At 46.7% G+C, this 18,280-nt stretch overlaps 1 long non-coding RNA gene across 1 annotated transcript in view; it reads right to left on the bottom strand.

Annotated features, from left to right (window-relative positions):
• Nucleotides 1–496: 496 nt before the first annotated feature.
• LOC129393409 (uncharacterized) overlaps nt 497–18,280 on the bottom strand; it is a 90,705-nt gene continuing 72,921 nt past the window's right edge. Inside the window, exons 2-3 of the long non-coding RNA XR_008620263.1 lie at nt 17,986–18,068; nt 497–1,456 (exon numbers count right to left, since the gene is read on the bottom strand). This is a non-coding gene — a long non-coding RNA (uncharacterized LOC129393409). The remainder of the gene's footprint in view (nt 1,457–17,985; nt 18,069–18,280) is intronic.

Here is an 18,280-nt window from a genome sequence, read left to right as displayed (position 1 = left end):
TCCCAGGCCCCTGCCTGCTGAGATAGTCAGTCCATCATCCCCTTGACTCTCTCTGCCTCCCCAGCCATGCCCTTGCGGATGGCACTGAGCCCAGCATCCTGTCCTCACAGGGCCTCTTACCCTCCCGCAGGGCCCACTCTAGTAGCAAAGGCTGGAGGCATCCAGGTTCCAGGCCAGGCCAGGCCTGGAGGGTCCGAGCTTGCTGGTAACTGAGCTCAGGGAATGGAGGCCCTGTGGTGAGCTCAGAGGGGCAGCAGTAGCCAGGGCCAGGGGGTTGTGAGTGGGAGGAGTTGGCCTCTGTTCTTCCAGAATTGGGAGGGCTCTGCTAAAACAGCTGCTTCTCAATAGAGGAGCCTCAGGCCAAGTGAGTCTGCTCAGAGCCCGCTCAGAGCCCGCTCAGTGCCCGCTCAGTGTTCAGATGGGTCAGGAGCCTAGCACAATGGGCTTTGAGCTTTGTGGGTCTCTTTCCGGTTATCCCTTGCTGCAGAAGAAATTATCCTAAAACATAGTGACTTAAAACAACAGTTTTATTTAGCTCACAATTGTATGGTTTAGGAATTTGGGAAGAAATTGGCTGGGCCATTCATCTCTGAATCTCACAGTGTCATGTGGGGCAGGATCCACTTACAAGATGGTTCCTCACACCTGCTTCCGGTGCCTCCTGGGTCCTCTGCTCCTCTCTGTCTCTGCACTTCTTCAGGGACCTCTCCAGCGGCTTCAGCTTCTCACAGCATGGCCCTCAAGGCTGGTGCCCATGAGGAAATGTTCAAAAGCAAGCAGACGAAGAGGCACGTGGGGAAGCTGCGACTTCTGTGACCGAGCCTCCAAATCCCCAAAGTCACACAGCTGCATTCTGGACTTACCAAGCATGTTGGTAAGTCCAGCCATGTCTAAGGGGAGAGGAGGCGTCAATCTCATCTCTGGATGTGCACACAGGGAAGGAAGCATTGATGGTTGCCACCTTGGAGGCACAGTACCACAGTCTCCCAGTCACTTCAGGTAGGACTCGGGCTCTGAATCCCACTCACCAGTTCTCACTCGTGATAACCAACACACCTCCACACTTGCAAAGATGCATGCCTACGCTCCCAAGTACACAATCTTTCCGATAGGTCAATCGCATTGGCAGTGGGTGCATACTTTATAGGTTTAATGGGTGCCTACAGACTCATATTATCTTCAGATATAGAAAAATATATTTTGGAATATACTTGAGTATTTTTGTATTAGCTCAATGGACCATGACTAATGCATTATCCTGGTTCTATGGCTCACATTCTGAAAACCAAGACTAGCCTACTCAGTTACATGGCTTCAGTTCCTCAAAGGCAATGCCCCACCTTGAGTTCAGGAATGCCCCACCTTGAGTTCAGGAATCTTCAGGTCTCTGGCAAGTCCCAAGGCAATAGTTTCTGCTGCAAGTGACAGGATGGGAATGAGGAGGAAGTTTTGAGTCCTGAAGCAGAGGATTGCAGAGAGAACATCCAACCAGTTAATGACTCCGGTGGCAGCTTGCTTCCACCTCCACCTCCCTTTTCTAGTTGTCCTTTTCTTGTTCATGGAGAAATATCATAAAACAAACCAAAATGTGAACAAATCAGAGACTAAGTTAACTAGCTGAAGGCTTTCGTCAGGTCTACCCATGAGGGATAGCCCTCCTGCCAACGTAACTTTTCAATCTTTTTATGCTGAAAGAGTGCCTTTGTTTTGACCTTGACTTAGTTATTAAGCAACCTTATGTTAAGGTTGGCTTTGCAAGGCGTTATGCCCAATTACCCTTAATTCATTCATTTTCCCCCTTTTTCCTTAACTGCTGTGGGTGGGGAAAGGCAAATCCACCGCAGTGAAATATTTGTTTGAGTTATTATTTCTTTGATGTTTGATTCCACTGGTAAATTATAAGCTGCATGAAGGCAGAAGCTGTGTCTGTCTTGTTCATTGTTACAAAGCAGTGTGTATCAAGTGCAGAATCTGGCACATATAGACACCTGTCAAATTGTTCTCCAGTGCATGGATGAATGAATTTATTCAACAATGTACATTAAGCAAGTACCATATGCCAGACACTGTGATGGGTTCCAGGGTTATAACAATGAATAAGTTGTGGTCTCTGTCCTCCTGGAGCTCAGACCACATCTGTGTGAGTCTACTTATATTTCTTAAGCATTTCTTCCTTAGCCCCTGGATCACTGCACTGCTCATAAACTATCCAACCATATGGGGGCCATCCTTGCTGCACAACAGCCCAGATGGTGGCTTCACCAGGCAGGATTATTTAGGGGTGATCTTCTCCCAACCACCTCCCTTCCCAGCTCTCACTTAATTACCCAACATGCCTCATAAATAAGGGAAGGGGGTGGGATTGCCTTCGCCTCGTGAGCATAAATGTTTTCTAAATGATATTGTTCCTGCAGCTTCCGAGAGCCTCATAAACACGCCTGGCCCTGGATTTATTATGCGGTGATAATCCCTCCTAGCCAGCTGGAAAGATTCATAGCTCTGACCCCTTCCCTTGCTCCCTCCTCTCCCTGGCCTCATGCAGGGGAACTGGGGGCCAAGGGTGAAAGGTCACAGAGCCTAGGGGGCTGTGACATGGGCCAGGAGGCAGGCTGGCAGACGTCCAACCAACTTTGAGAAATGCTGCCTTTCCCCGAGACATCTGCTCCCAAAGTGTTTCTAGCCAGCCTGCCCCCTGCAACCACCCGAGGAGTTCCCTGGCAGAAAGCAGGTCTCAGCAGCAGTGAGGGGGCCATGCACAGTCCTGCCACTCTCCTCTGCCTGTTTGTCCCTGCACAGCCCACACGCGCCCATGCTGGGACTGCTCCAAAGATTGCTGCAGGCACCAGCCGACAGCTCCAGAATGCCAGCCACCCTCTGCCCACCTGCCTGGTTACTCCTGGTTTGCCGCTTTTCTGGATTCAAGACCCTCCCACACTCACTTTGCCTGTGTAATTCAGATTCTCTCCCCCCAGCCCCTGAATTGACAGCCAGGGTTTGAAGCATCTCCCCCACTTTGCCTCAGAAGCTCAGCTCATCATGATTTCTGTTCTCTGTGATTTAGCTTCTGACATTGAAACTGTGGACAAGAAAGAGATCCTGGAGGACAGACCCTGAAGCGCTCCCTTACCTGATGGCCTCCCGACAGAAGAGGAACCCTGGGCTTTAGAGACTGATTATTGTAACACTGAGACCAAATGGTTGTCAGTCTTCGAGGGCACACCCTATGCAGACTCATTTCTGTGTGGGCAAATGAGTGTCATCTAAATATATCTCAGCCATACTGCTTCAGCCCTAAGGCTTGGTTTCATACAGTGACACATTAAAAAGAAAAACAAATCTAACTCCAAACGCTTTGAAAAAGCAGTGTAATTTTTCCCCTAAAGGTTCTTGAAGAGATGGCAAAGGGGAACATATATCACATCACACAGAGAAAAGCATTCTAAAAGCCCTGTTTACTAGTCTGTTTCCACAAATTCCTACCACATCCAGCAGCAGAGGTGCAGTATACAGCTATGCAGGTTGTGCACTGCACAACCCAGGGGACGCCATTCACATCTGTAGCATAACAGATATATATTTATTGTAGGAATCTTCTGGCAGATGCTACTCAAGTGTCTTGAAGAAGGAATGGCTTCTTTTGATTTGCATAATGGTGTATGTGGGTAGTGGCAGAAGTATGTGACGCTTCTCTCATCCCAGTTTTCCAACTCTTTTCCCAAAAATCTCCAGACTGTTCTGGCTCTCCTAATTTATTTCCTCCATTTCTCTCACTCAACGCATTCTCTCAACTCCCCTCCCCTCTCCAACACACACACACACATACACCTCCCACACACCTCCATCTTTTCTCTGGAGGGGAGTTCATGCTCTCTGCAGGCTATGAGTTTAACCTCAGATCCTTCCATGTCTCTGTCTATCCTGTGTTGTCACCATTAGCCTGGAGCAGGTCTGCAGTAGCAAAGGGTCCTCCTTACAAAGTGACATTGTTATCTTTGTCTCACCCAGAGAGACTCTAGGAGCCGACACTGTTAAGAAGAAAATTTAAGAATCTAGAGGAGACGTAAGAAGCAACCTCACTACTGCAACAGAAGACCATTTGGTCCTGTCCTCTGCCATTGCTCCAACCCAGTCCTTGCAGCAAGGCATGTCTGGGCGTTCGGCAAGGGCTCTACCGATGTGTTCCCAGGGGCTCCCTCACATCTCTCTCTCAGAATCTTGCTTTATCTCTGTGAAGCAATTTTTTTTTTTTTTTTTTTTTTTTGAGATGGAGTCTCGCTCTGTCGCCCAGGCTGGAGTCCAGTGGCGCCGTCTGGGCTCACTGCAAGCTCCGCCTCCCGGGTTCACGCCATTCTCCTGCCTCAGCCTCCCGAGTAGCTGGGACTACAGGCGCCCGCCACCACGCCTGGCTAATTTTTTGTATTTTTAGTAGAGATGGGGTTTCACCATGTTAGCCAGGATGGTCTCGATCTCCTGACCTCGTGATCTGCCCGCCTTGGCCTCCCAAAGTGCTGGGATTACAGGCGTGAGCCACTGTATTTTTCTTTGTTTTCTTTCTAAGTCGCTCCCTGAGGAGCTTAAGCCACAGTCTCTGGTTCAGATCCCCCATGGGGAAGGGACATGGCACTTGCTGTCCCCAACTCTTCTCTGAACAAGATTTCTACATCAGCCATCCTCTCTCCAAACAATATCTCCACAGTGTAGCCTGGGAGGGAAAGGAAAGACCCTAATAAAACCCTAACCTGGGGCTACTCAAAGTGAGCCCCCATGCTCACCTGCCCCTTACCTTTTCAGGGCTCCCTTTTTATTAGCACAGTTATGCTCCATCTCCCTCCTTCCCTTCCTCTCTGTCTTTCTGTTTCCACTCCCGATCTCAGCTGGAGCAGTTCCTGAAGTTCTTGCTGAGGGTAAGAGGAAGAAGCTCCATTGCGCCTTCCACCATTTAGCCAGCACTGCCGGAAGCACTCGATTCCCTCCTCACTCCCACTCCCTTCCGCTCTGCAGGTGTTGCCTGTACCAGGGGCTTGCTTTCCCGGCCCAGGCCTTTGGCCCTCTAGTCCAGCTTCTTGTTCAGCATAGTTGATTTCTCCTCATTTGAATCTGGAGCACCACCCTCTTAATTAAGTGCATTAACCCTTTCAGGACAGCAGTGTCCACAGACAGAGTTTCTTGCATCGGAGCCTCCCAGAATGATACCACCACTCGCGCGCTCCTTGTCTTCCAGGTCTCTTGGGGGCTGCTGATTGACCAAGGTCCCTGCCCTCTCTCCCGGTCATGGGCAAGTGAACCCCAATCTAGAACAACCAGAGCCCACGTCTACGTGGTGAAAAAGGGCTCTTCTCTTCTACTATTTTTTCTGCCTTCGCTTTCTGTTTTCCTCCATTCTCCTAGCTCCCCTGTCTTCTACCTAAATAACACATCACAATCTAACCGAATCAATCACCCTCGCTCAACAGCCTCCCCAGGGGGCCTTTTTGGAGAACGTGGTACAATCTTCCTGTCATTTTATCATCTGCTGAAGCCCAACAGCGGTGAGCAGTGGTTTCTGTTAGCACAGCATCATGAACACTCTCTTTAGGGAGGGGTGGAGGGGAAGGGAGACACTACAGCAAACACAAGCCCCGCCCTCAGGTTCTGCCTTCATGGGGGCAAGCCTGGCTTTCTAATCCCCCCTCCGCTGCCACACTGTTGCATAGATTCTGCAAGCCTTTCCCCAGAGAACTCCAGAACCAGAATTGAAAGCCTCATCCTCTGGGGCTGTCAAGTATTTCTACTCAGCTGTCATCTCGTTTAGAGATGGAATTATAAAGTACCTACATTGGTGATAGAGGCTGGGGCAGGGCAAAAGGTTGGAGATACAGTCAGTGCAGCACCTGGAGGTGACATAATGCATGTGGGATCTGCGTTTTGAGTGGTGCATGTTGAGATGACCACATCCCTGAAACAGAACACAGCATCATGCAGTGCTTGGAGAATCGGCCAAGTGGTGGTCATGTTATTCCGTGGGCCATCAGGATCCTCTGGCTGCTGTAAGTCGCCTAACATCCTGGTAGCTGCCAAGACTCTCTGCCCAGGACTTAGATGGGAGGCCCTGTCCCCAGGCCCGTGCCACTGCCCATTTCAAGTTTATCACCTCTATTCTCCCTGCCTCTTATCTCTTCTGCTTCCAGCTGTCCCAGAACCCTGCCACCATACAATCCTTCCTGAAGCCCAGTTCTAAACTTGTCACTCATATTTAGAAGCCTTCAAGAGCTCCCCGCTGCCCATCAGTAAATTCCTTATCATGACTTAGCCCAGCATTCAAGGCCCCCATGCCTCAGTTTCCTCTTTCATTCTAGCCTTATTTCCATTTTGTGCTTCTAGAAACCATCTAAACTGAAGCACTGATTAGTTCACACTGTGTTATATTCAAAACTATTATGTCCAAACCCTCCCCACTGTTCCAGGCCCAGTTAGGAGGACACCTCCAGAGGGAGGTTTCTCTGATGGCTTTCTCCTCTGCACTCCCATTGCATTTTGGTTTTGCCTCTTGGATCACTTTCTATCTTGAATTACAGTTATTTATGTGCATATCTACCATGCCTACTTTGTACCTAAAGGGTCAGGACCCACATCTGGCTCCTCAAGCTGAGCTCAGAGACTTGGACACTCAGTAAATATAATAGAATCTGTTCCTAGCCAAGGACTCCCTTCTGTCATGGGTTAGTGGATATCAGTGGTCATCTTTGCTACTGTCCTCAGGAAAAAATGAAATGAAGCAGGAAAAAAGACAAACACAGGCTTGCAAAGGAGCCTCTGAGAGAAAGAAGAAAACACAGAGCTGGGTGTTTATTTCTGGCTTGCCATGTTGTTTATTATCAGCTTTTCTCAGGTACAGCACACCCTTCACATCCTCACCGACAATTACCGAGGAAGCATTCAACTAATTTCCTCAACTCCAACTGCCTTTAGTAGAATCTAATTTTAACATTGCTCTCAGTTGCTCTTTAAGGATGCAGATAAGTAGAAATGACAGACACCTATGTATCCGTATGCCTGCCTCTCCATCTGTCCGTCTGTCTCTCTTTCACTGGGTGGGCCAAGGGATGTGCAGAATTTAGGAGCAGCCACCCTGCCTCCACTGTCCAAACACTGGCCAGACAGAGCCTAGGTGGCTTATCTGGACGAAACAGAGAAAGCAACCCAAAAATGACATAAATTTAGAAAACCATCAAGCATTTATAAGTGGCTCCAGAGAGCCAAGAGCTTGGGTGTCCGCCCTGCATCAAACATTAAATAGTTTATACTGATTGTCATGGAGCAAGTGGGTGCAACGTGTTAGAATGACAGACACAATGGAAGAGAAAATTCAGAACCAGGAAACTGGCTCCAGCCCCTAGCAGAGAAATAGCCAAACCTCTCATCAAGAAGCCTGAGGGTAGATGAACACTAAGGAGTCCTCTGAGCAGTTCAATTCCTGGCACCATGACAGGACCCCTGGCCCCTAGGAGTAAAGCCAGCAGGCCTCTCTGCCACCTGCCCCAGGCTTTATAATATTCCTGCCAAGAATTTGTTTGCTGTCTAACCTCAATCCTCCTTGCTCTTGCTTTAGCCCACCTGTGCTTGTTCTACCTCAATGTTGCCCTTCCTATAAAAATAAAATCTATTTGAACAGTTACACATCAACATATTCTACTATCTTTGAATAACATATACATTTTAAAAATAAAATGCACACACTAAGATTCACATTTTTGAACAAAATTATATCACTGTATATATATTGTGCCTCCAAATGTACTAAGTATTTCTTCCACCTACATTGTTTCATTTACTCTTCACAACAATTCCATAATTCGAATACCTTAGCATTCTCTTTTTTCTGTATTGAAAGGAAAGAACTTTTGTGAGGTTAAGTAACTCCTCAGTGCTGCACTGCTTGTAACCTAGGCTGGGGCTAGACCTTAGGTCCCCAAAGCCTTTATTTCCACTACTGTGGGCTGTCACTCACTAAGTGTCTTCTAAAGGTGGTTTTGAAATGGGCAGTGTTGGCCTCTCATTATTTAATGCCTCCTCCAATCTTTGGAAACATTCATGCATTCAATGAACAAATACCGACTGAGCACTAGTATGTCCCAGGCACCAGATGGACATTAAATATTGTGGTACACTGATTAGTCAAATATAGTTCTAATAAAAGCTCCCTTCCTCCCACTAGTTGCTCTAGGGCTTCCCTAGACTCCCTCTGCATACATCAAACTCTACCCTCATTCCTTGCTCCCCTCCAACCCGCCAAATCAAAATCAAAGCCATTTGTTCCTCTGAAACTGCAGTAATCCACCAATACACACTGAAGGGTTATTGACTGACAGCTGAGTGTCTTGGTTTTCCTGTAAGAGTTTCTGCAATTTTTTTAAAAGAACATCAAGTCTCCAAGCTAGGGTACATCTAGAGACACATGAAGACTTTCCAAAGAGATAGAGGGCATGGCTGCCCATTGAAGGGAATCAATTTCCACATCTGACACACTTTTTCCTAGAACTGACCTGCCATGCAACAGGTTTCCATTGAGCTGTTCCTAATTTCCCACTACCCCTTTCATAATCATCTTACTCCCATTTTAGAAAAGAAAAGCATTCCCCTCACCTGTTCCAAATCTTTCTATCACACATAATTTGCACAAAGATAAAAAACCTTGTGAACATCAAGAAAAGAGATGATGCAAAATATCAATATACCAGGCAGGATTTAGGGCAGGGAACAGAAACCTTTCAAGGTATTTTAAGCACAAAATGATTTTGTGCAAGGAACTAGGTACTCACAAAATTACTAGAAAGGCTGCAAGTGCAGGTTCTAGCTGCGGCCCTGGGAATGATTTCTAGAGCAGTAGAGGTCTCATCATCCACAGGGTGCTCCTCTGAGCCACCCTTGGAGCCATGCTCATCACTGCTGACCAGCCCCTGCACACCAGGAAACTGGAGATTAGACCTAAAACCATGGTCCAGGAATTAGACAGTGACATCAAAAAGTTGCCAATGTCGTGACTGTTCCTTGTCACACAGAAAGCTGGAGGATAAACACTGGAACGTGTTGCAGGAAAATTCCAACCTTCCTGACCAGGGGAAGCCAGTAGAGGGCTCGGGAAGGATGTTTCTGTCTCACTTACCCTTCCTAAATCTCTCACAGGTGTGTCAAGTAGCAGAGATTAATTCTAACCCCAATGCTACATGCAAGGGAGCACCGAACATATAGTTAGCTTTCCATGCTCTCCAAATAGGAGCATGAAATGCAGATTGCAGAACCACTCCAAGTACCTGCCCCAGTCAGTGTCCATGAAGCCCCCTTAATTTCAAGTCACTGTAAATCTGCTCATGTTCCCAACTTTCCTTGTCTCACCACATTTCTGTTAATGATAAGAAATGGCATGTTGGCATATTCTAAGTTCCTGGGTTGAGGGGAATAATGAGCTTTAATTTAAAACCCCACCTTTCCCTTCCTCAACTCCTGTGGGCAAGCAGAGAGCATCAAGAGCACCAGGAAGAAATGCTGAAGGAAGCATATTTCATCCAGGTAGCGAATTCATGACAAGGTTCCATGTAAGTTAGAATTGGAAGGTTGGAGATTTGTAAAAAGCTAGCTGGGAAGCATCAGTCTCCTATGAAGCACACACTCTTCATTTTCACCCTTTGCAATAACGAGCAAGAACTTGGTGGGTGACGCTTATTCACCCATGGCTCCCCCTGTCTCCCCCTGTCTCAGTTACATATTTTGCATGATTTCAAGGAAGAAAAGGTGAAAAGTCACACACTTACTTCCAGATGTTCAACATTACACCCCCAAGTCCTAGGAACACAGATGTGAGCTGTATCCATGTTCATTTTTCACTTGGGCGCAAACTCCTCCCTACTGTGGGCCACATCTCTGCTCATTTATTCATTCCTACCATAAGCTTATGAGATTTAGATTAATTTAATGAAAATATCTTGTGGATTCTATTGTAAATAATGCACTTAACAACAATTATTAATAAGTATTCTGTGATAAGACTCCCATTTACTAGCGATTCAATATGGCTTCTCAGCTTTTGTTATGAATGTGGTAGCAATAATTAATATTCATCCATGGACACACAAATTAATTATAAAAAGAAGCCTCATGTCTCTCATTAAGAGACATTTTCCAGAATATTTTACTTTACATAGTCAATATATTCACCAAAATTTTTATATATTATGTTGTTTTGATCAATTATGTAATACTAATTAGTATAATAGTATTTCAAGTAGAAAACTACTTTACCATTTAGAGCCTATGGTCACAGAAATTGTTTTTTAAAATTAGTTTTCTTATATATTAATATATGATAGGATAATCAATGAAAGACTTTAAAGCATAAGAATATATAGTAGTGGGGCTGGGCACAGTGGCTCACGCCTGTAATCCCAGTACTTTGGGAGGCCAAGGCGGGTGGGTCACTTGATGTTAGGAGTTCAAGACCAGCCTGGCCAACATGGTGAAACCCCATCTCTACTAAAAGTAGAAAAATTAGCCAGGCATGGTGGTGGTGCGCACCTGTAGTCCCAGCTACTAGGGAGGCTGAGGCAAGAGAATCACTTGAACCCAGGAGGCAGAGATTGCACTGAGCTGATATTGTGCCACTGCACTCCAGCTTGGGCAACAGAGTGAGACTCTGTCTCACCAAAAAAAAAAAAAAAAAAAAAAGAGGAATATATAGTAGTACACTAAAATTCTGTAGGAAAGTCAAATGGAATTCAAGGAGGAAAAAAGAATAGTAAAATCCCCAACTGTTAAAGAAGAGCTTGTTTTTTGTTGCTGTTGCTTTTATGTAGATGATGGTAGGTATCAAAGTGCTACGATTTTGAATTTCCTTCTGACACGTCTAAAACAGTGCCGTAGAAATTTTATTATGAAGTGGTAACATTTATAATAACCTGGGGAAAACACCTTATAAAATTATTTAAACTCCTAATGACAAAATTTATGCGTCAACTTAAAATACGAAGGGGTTTTTCTAATTTCTTATAGGAGTTCATGAGCCAAAATTCTTGAGGGTTCCTGTTCTAAAACCAGCAATGGCCAAACTCAAGGAAAGTGCCTGTAATGAAGAAAATGTGAGCAGCACTGGAGGGCAAAGGGGGAAATGCTTTTGACTAGAGGTGATACAAGGAGGTGACCTTTGTTGAGCAGACTTTTTCCTTGCAATATCTCACTTCCATTCTCCTTCACAAACACCAACTAAGGGAGGTGTTCCTTGTTAAGAGTGTAGGCTCTGGGTCAAACTGCTCCTCCACCTACCAACCGAGTGACTCTGGGCACATGCTTCAAACTGTGTGACGCTGGAGCCCCTCACCAGCCATATGGGGAGGCCTGGTCCCCATCTCCCAGGGATGCTGTGAGGACAAACTGTGATCACTCATGCGAAGTCCTTAGAGTGGCCCCAGCATCTAGAAGGAATCAGCAAACATTTGCTATTTGTGTCATCAGCCCTGTTTTCCAAGAAGAAAACAGAGGCCCAGAAAGGGTAAGCACTTTGGGATCTGACCCAGCGATTCCCCTTATGCTGTGCGGCCTCCCTCCATCTACAGAGCAGGCAGCAGTGGCCTTCGAGATGGCTGCCTGTTCTTGCAGCCCAGTGTGCGGCTCTCTTCTCACGCCATCCTGCCGCCCTGGGCATGTCTCCTGCCTGCTCCTCTACACTGAAGGAGGTGGCACAGAAGCCTCTGCAGGGCAGCTGTCCTGGGAGTGGGGGCAGGGGAGAGCCAAGTGTGCAGGAAAGTGGGGACAAGGGCAGGGGCACAATGCTTAGCAGACCCATTCATCTGTCACTTCTGGTCCTTTCCTCAAGCTTCACAGAATGCCTGCCTCTGATTTGAAAAGCATTTCGCCTTTATGGAACCTAAAAGTGTTTATTCTTAAAATGTCAAGAGCAGAGTGAATATGAAGGAAACAGTAAAGGAATTGAGGTGTGAGCTTGCCACCTTCTCTTATAAGTTACCCCCAGCCTCAGCCTCCGCTCCTCATAGTCAATTCAGGGAAAGAAGAAGCCCACAGGCTCTGCAACCCATGGCTGCTCCACCTTCTGCCCACAGTCTGCCCTACAGGAGAGGCCTGTCAGCCAAGAGCAAGAGAGGGACTCAGTTGTCCCCAAGGTGTCTGTGCTTTTTGCATAGGCCCCAAAACATCTCAACCAGCAAGACCTCCAACCCCCTGACACTTGTGCACTGATGTCCTTCCACACAGCATCCTGGTTATTTTCTTCCTGTGTGTTAACCCAAGCAGTTAACAATTTGATTTGTCTGTTTGTGTATTGTCTGTATCCCCTCTCTTGATATTAGAATGTAAACTTCGAAGAGTCAGCAACCTTGTCTGTCTTGTCTATGGTTAAGTCACCATAGTCTAGCACAGCCCCTAGCACATGGTAGGCGCTTGATAAATGTTTAAGTGCATTAAGGGATGACTGCATGACTGAAAAGTCTTTGTCTCCTTAATATACCCTAACTGGTAGAGCCTCTGTCTCCTAACACAACTGGACTGACATGGCCTTTTTCCCTCCCTACACCTGAACTGACATGTTCATTCATTCATTCTTCAAATACTTCGTGAACACTGAGTGTGTGCTGGATACTGTAATAGACATCAGGTAGACGTGAAGCTCACAATTCAGGAGAGGACAGGCTTTAAACAAATAAGCAGACACATGCTATGTTCATCTGTCTGATGGCTTGTGCAGGAAAAGTGAAGAGCACTAGGAGAGAGGAAAGAGAGGGGGTGCTGGTGTTTACTTTAGAATGGAGGCCAGCCAAGACTGAAAGCTGAACCTGGCAAAAAGATGAAAGATGTTTTCCAGGCACGTGTGCGCACCCACCCACCCACACACACACACACACTCGTACACAAATTCACACATAATTGCACACATTTGCACACAAATGCTCAGAGATGGGAAAGACATCAGTGTCGTGGGAGCAACCTGAGAGCAGGAGGAGTGACATTTCCAGAGGATGGAGGGGTGAGGGGCTGAGGCCTGCAGATCTTGATAGGCTTTGTTAAGTCCTTCTGCCTTTTTCCTTAGGCTTGTGAAAAGCCTTGGAGGGTTTTGAGTAGGGGAGTCACATGATCCCATTCATATTTTACAAGATCTCTGATGCCTGTAAGGAAAACAGATTGACTATGAGCAAGAGTGGAGGCGCAGGCACTGATCAGGACACTCTTGGTGTAGTGCAGGTGAGAGCCGGAGTCATGGTAGCTTTGGCATAATTTCTGACCCTCTGAGAGGCACACCCCATTGACAAGGTCATTCATTCATTCATTCATTCACACATTTGTTCACTAAGAAATCATTAGTAAAAACTTTATCATGTAACAGGTGCTGAGGATACAACACCGAACAAGACAGACATAGTCTTTACCTTTATGGAGTTTACAATCTAGTAAGGAAACAGACCACTAAACCCAAACTTCCAGCCTTCCAGCCACCTGAGATGTGGTTCTGTAGAAAGGGAGGAAGAATCTGTAGGACACTAGGAGAGATACCTGGCCCTGACATGGGAGGTGAGGGACAGCAGGGTCAAGGAGAGATCTAGGTAAGCATTACAAACTCCCTGATACACATGAACTGACTCCAGGTTTGCCTCCTGAAACAACCAAGTGGTCTTGGGTTTCGTTCATCTAATCGTCCACTGACCAACTGCATTAGGTTGGCACAGGCAACTCAGTGGCCCAAGATGAAGGCATCACCTGTGACCTCCAACTAACCCCATGTGTAATTCTGCCCCTACACTGTATCCTGTGACTCAAAAATGACACTTTCATCTACAAAGTTGTCTGAGCCATTAATCTGGGCATCCCTCTCTTGCCCCTTGCATCCAATCACCCACCAAGTCCTACTAATTCCACTGCCCACGGGCTGGCTCCCTCCCCGCCCTCTCTTAAGTTCCATTGGTATTCCCCTTGTCCATTGTCTGTTGCCTAGGTTGCTCCAACAATCCCGCATTGTTCTACCACCTCCAAGCTGCCCACCAACCATGCTCTGATGCATTTGTAGTCTTTCAAATGTGCACTTCTGCCTGGCGGCCTCCTCCTGGCCTCAGCCTTGAACCTCACCTTGATTGCCACTTCCTTTGGGGAAACTCCTCTGATGCTTTCCCTGGTGTAGGTAGCTCCCCCGCCTGATGCCATCACACCGTGCAACAGCCACATTTCACTGTTAGGTCCTAGCCTCCCACATCAGACTCTGAGCTCTCCAAGGGCAGGTACTTTGTCTTTCTTGCTTACCCCTTTATACACATCTCCTTCCCCACAAAACAAAAATGCCTAACAAGGGTCATTTTACAAGGGAGATGTGATCCCTTGGCAGGGAAATCTGGGCAGGATTTCTGATGATAAATAAATAAATGAGGAGCCCACAGCTGGTGCACAGGTGGCCCCTGGCCTGATCTAGCCTGGCCCTTTCTTCCCCTCTCCTTTGCTTTCCCTCCTTGCAGAGCTGGCTGCTGTGACCACAAATGGAGAGGAAACATGATTTATATTTCTTTCTTTAGTTTGGAGAGTGCTGTGACAGACATAGATAAATTACCTCTCTCCTCACCCCACCCCCTCCCCCAATTTTTTCCTTGGGTTTGTGAGTCTTTGAAGACAACCATCTGAAACGGATTGACAGGCAGGTGTTTGGGAGAGGGAGAGAGCTGGGAATAAGGTGTTTTGACTGAGAGAAGAGCCACTAATGCATCCATAGCTGTTACCAGTGTGAAGACAATTGCAGTTATGGAGGCACTTTGATTGGGGAGGAGGAAGAGGAGAGAGAGGAGAGAAGCCATCTTCTTATCTGTCAGAGGCAATAGTAGAGTCTGGGAAAGCTAGACCCTCTCACTGCCTCTAAAAGTCTTTCTGGACAAAAAAATAAAATAAAATAAAATAAAGTAAAAACTAAGCCAGGTCTGTCTGGACCTGGGGAACAGTAAAGTGGCTCAGATATGACCTGAGGCACACCCCATTCTTTATTTGCTTCTCCTGGAATTGATACCTGTAGAGCCTCCAATAGACATTTTTAGCTACTCAGCAGGATGGGTCTCCTGTGTGCCCACGTCTCAGGTGCTAGAGGGTCCTAGAAGTTACTATTTCGACCCTTAAAGCTCAGTGAATGCATATGCATCCCTGGACTCTGCCCCGATTTACCCAAGCCTTCCTCTTCATGTGTAATCTTGATAGATGAAGAGAGTAGAGAAAGGGAGAGAAATCGTAAAACTGAGAAAGTGCTGGGAATGGAAGGGCACTGCTGGACCCAGCTGCTCTGCAGGGAGAGAGACACGTTCCAGAGAACAGCACAGTCATAGCACAGAAAACACAGAAGCACATTTGTCTGGGACATCAACTGTGTGTGTGTGTGTATGTGTGTGTGTGTGTGTGTGTGTGTGAGAGAGAGAGAGAGAGAGAGAGAGAGAGAGAGAGAGAGAGAACAAGGATTTAGTGGAAGTTCAGTGCTGAGTCTTATTGAAAATGAAGCCAGAGTTGACAGATGTCAGCCGACTCCAGCTATGCCTACTGCAGACATCAGGGCAGCCCAAGCTCAAGATGCCCTCCTGCTCCTGCCTGCCTTGAGGGTTCATGCTACCCTCAGAGCCAAGCAGGCAAGGAGGCCTCAGGCAAGCTCAACCGAACAATCTCTACTGTCAGATTCTGGGCACAGGAGGCATCACTCTGTTCCCTTCCTTCCTAAAAGGCAGAGTTCTGCTATCCATATTCCTGCCTGCAGCCCAACACACACACATACACAAACACACATGCACACACACACAGCACCAACACTACCACCACAATGACCACCAGCAGCAGCAGCTGTTGCCAGGCAGCTATACCAGGCTGCCTCATCCTATTTACTAACCAAAAGGAAGAAACTAAAATCCAGTCCTAGACTTGGCTGTGCCTCAGCCCCATAAAGGCTTGCAATATCCACAGTTCTCACGTAGCCCAGAAAATAAGAGTAATGAACAGCTTACATGTATTCAGTGCTAACCACAGATAGGCATTGTGCTAAGTGCTTTGTGAGACTTACCTTGCATACCCCTCACAACTCTCTGAGGCAGTTTCAGTTATTAGCTCCATTTTGTCAATGAAGAAACCAAGCCTAGAAATTAAACAGGTAAACAAACCAAGCAACCCAGAGTCATCCAGAGCTACCAAGGGCCATGGCCTCAAAGAAGGCTTCTCTGACTTCCCAGAGCTGACTTAGATGCCTCTCCTTTGGGCTCAAGTAAGGATCTTAGCACTTACCACATAGCATTATAATTAAGGGCTTATATACCATGACCAAATTTTTCACTAGTGGAATGTCAGTGAAAGCCACGTGTGCAATTTCCAGGCCTGTGCACCTGTGATTCCACTTCAACCATGTAGATGAGGGCAAAGCCCCATGACAGTGGTTCTTAAACTTGGCTGCTATTGGGGTCAATGTGTAGCCAAGTTTGGGAACTGCTGCTTTAGAAGATGCCACAGAAACACAATGGAAGGAACCTGTGACCCTGGATGACTGTATGAAGCAGATCATCCTGCCAACTGGGAACATCCACTTTGAACAGTTACGTAAGAGAGACATCACCTCTATCTTACCTACCCTCACAAATGCCGTGGAGATGCCTGAGGAGTAAAAGGAAAATCTGATTATCACCTGGAGGCCTGGACTGTCAACCATTGGTCAGGAAAGGCAAAGGCACCAGCAATTGCTTGCTTGTAAACACACGTGCACATACATGCACAGCTCACACACTTTTGCTGCACAGTTCTCCCTGTCCCAATCACCATTAAAGCAGCAATCAGCTAAAGCCACAGTTTTCCTGGCTTCCAACCAGGCTCTGATTAAGAGAGAACTTCTCCACCCACCTTCCTCACTCCAAGGCAGGCTGAGCGCCAGCTTCCTCCTTTACATTCTCTTCCTGTTCCTATAAAGCAATTAAAGTTTCCTGTAGACTTCACCTTTCCTATCTTCTCTCGTAGAAATTGGCTCATATTTTTGTCTTGTTCTGAACCCACAAGTTTCTCCTTCTAGTTCAGAAGATGAAAAAAATCCCATGATTCAGCTGACCACCTGTAGGGAGGGGGCTCCTACCTAAGTCCCTGGTGTAAAATTCAAGTAGAATCCTGCACCACTGCTGCTTGGAAGTTGGAGGCCAAGCCAGCTTAGTAGCCTTGGAGTTTAGAAATGGGGCTCCTTGCAAGCAGAGACCTCAGGATGAGGAGTGCCTTCTAAGGAGAAGAAACCGTGGCCATTCCCCAGAGAGGCAAAGTGGCAGACCTGAGTCCAGGACCATGGACAGGGAAGAGCAGGCCTGAGAAGCATGTGGACCAGAAGGAAGATAACTCCCTGAGTAGATGGCCCAGACTGGGTGGTTAGCACTGAGTGAAAACACCTCAGGCATGGTACCTATCAAAGAAGAGATGATACCTCTTGGGTATCTGGGATCAAAAAAAAGAATGTCAACAAAAACAACAGGTGGGACAATACAAGCAACACAGGGAAAGGTCCTAGCCATAATGTGACTTTTATCCCATAGGACAAAGCATGCTACAGTTCCATGAGGGAGGTGCTGCCACCCAAGCTGTAGTACTGAGTTCCTTCCTGCTCTCTATGTGACCCTAACCAGTCAACTGGGCTTCTCTGAACTTCAGTTTCTTTATCCACGAAATTAGTATGATGGTAACAGCTTTCCTAGTGACTTTACTATGGTGTTAATAAAATCAAGATGATGTATACGAGGGTAAATAGTAAAACATAATTTGTAATAAATATTTCACATCTCTGGTTTTCTACTGGCTTCAGATGAAATTCCGTTGCTGAGTAGTGAGACTTCAGTATAGAAGCTACTCATCAAATATTTGCTGGAGCACTGTTGATTTTGTTGTTTAAAAAAAGCAGTTAAGTAAACGCAGTCCCTTCTAGTCAGAGGCAAGTGGAAAGAATAAGAGGAGAAAGGAGGCAGGGTTAGAGATTCAGACCTTGTGTAGATCTGCAGTTCTGTTCAGCTGCCTCCACATTGATCCTCCTGCTTCCTTTCCCTTGCAGTGAGTCTAGAGGGGGTCTGCAGGAGAAAGAGCAGAACAGGGAAGCAAGTGAGTGAACCCTGGGAAGGGCTCTTGCCCAGGCTCCCGTCCTCACTGTTCCAGACAGATTGTTTATAGCACTGGTTGTCCATGTCACAGAAAACCTGTCCTCCCCACAGCCCACAGCAGCCATGCTCTAGATCATGTAAGTTCCCCTCAACTGACTACAGCTGAGTGATAGGCATCTGAC

Source organism: Pan paniscus, chromosome 9 (assembly GCF_029289425.2).
Source record: "Pan paniscus chromosome 9, NHGRI_mPanPan1-v2.0_pri, whole genome shotgun sequence".
NCBI lineage: Eukaryota > Metazoa > Chordata > Mammalia > Primates > Hominidae > Pan > Pan paniscus.
Note: the sequence above shows the minus strand (reverse complement) of the source record. Positions and strands in the feature narration are given on the sequence as shown.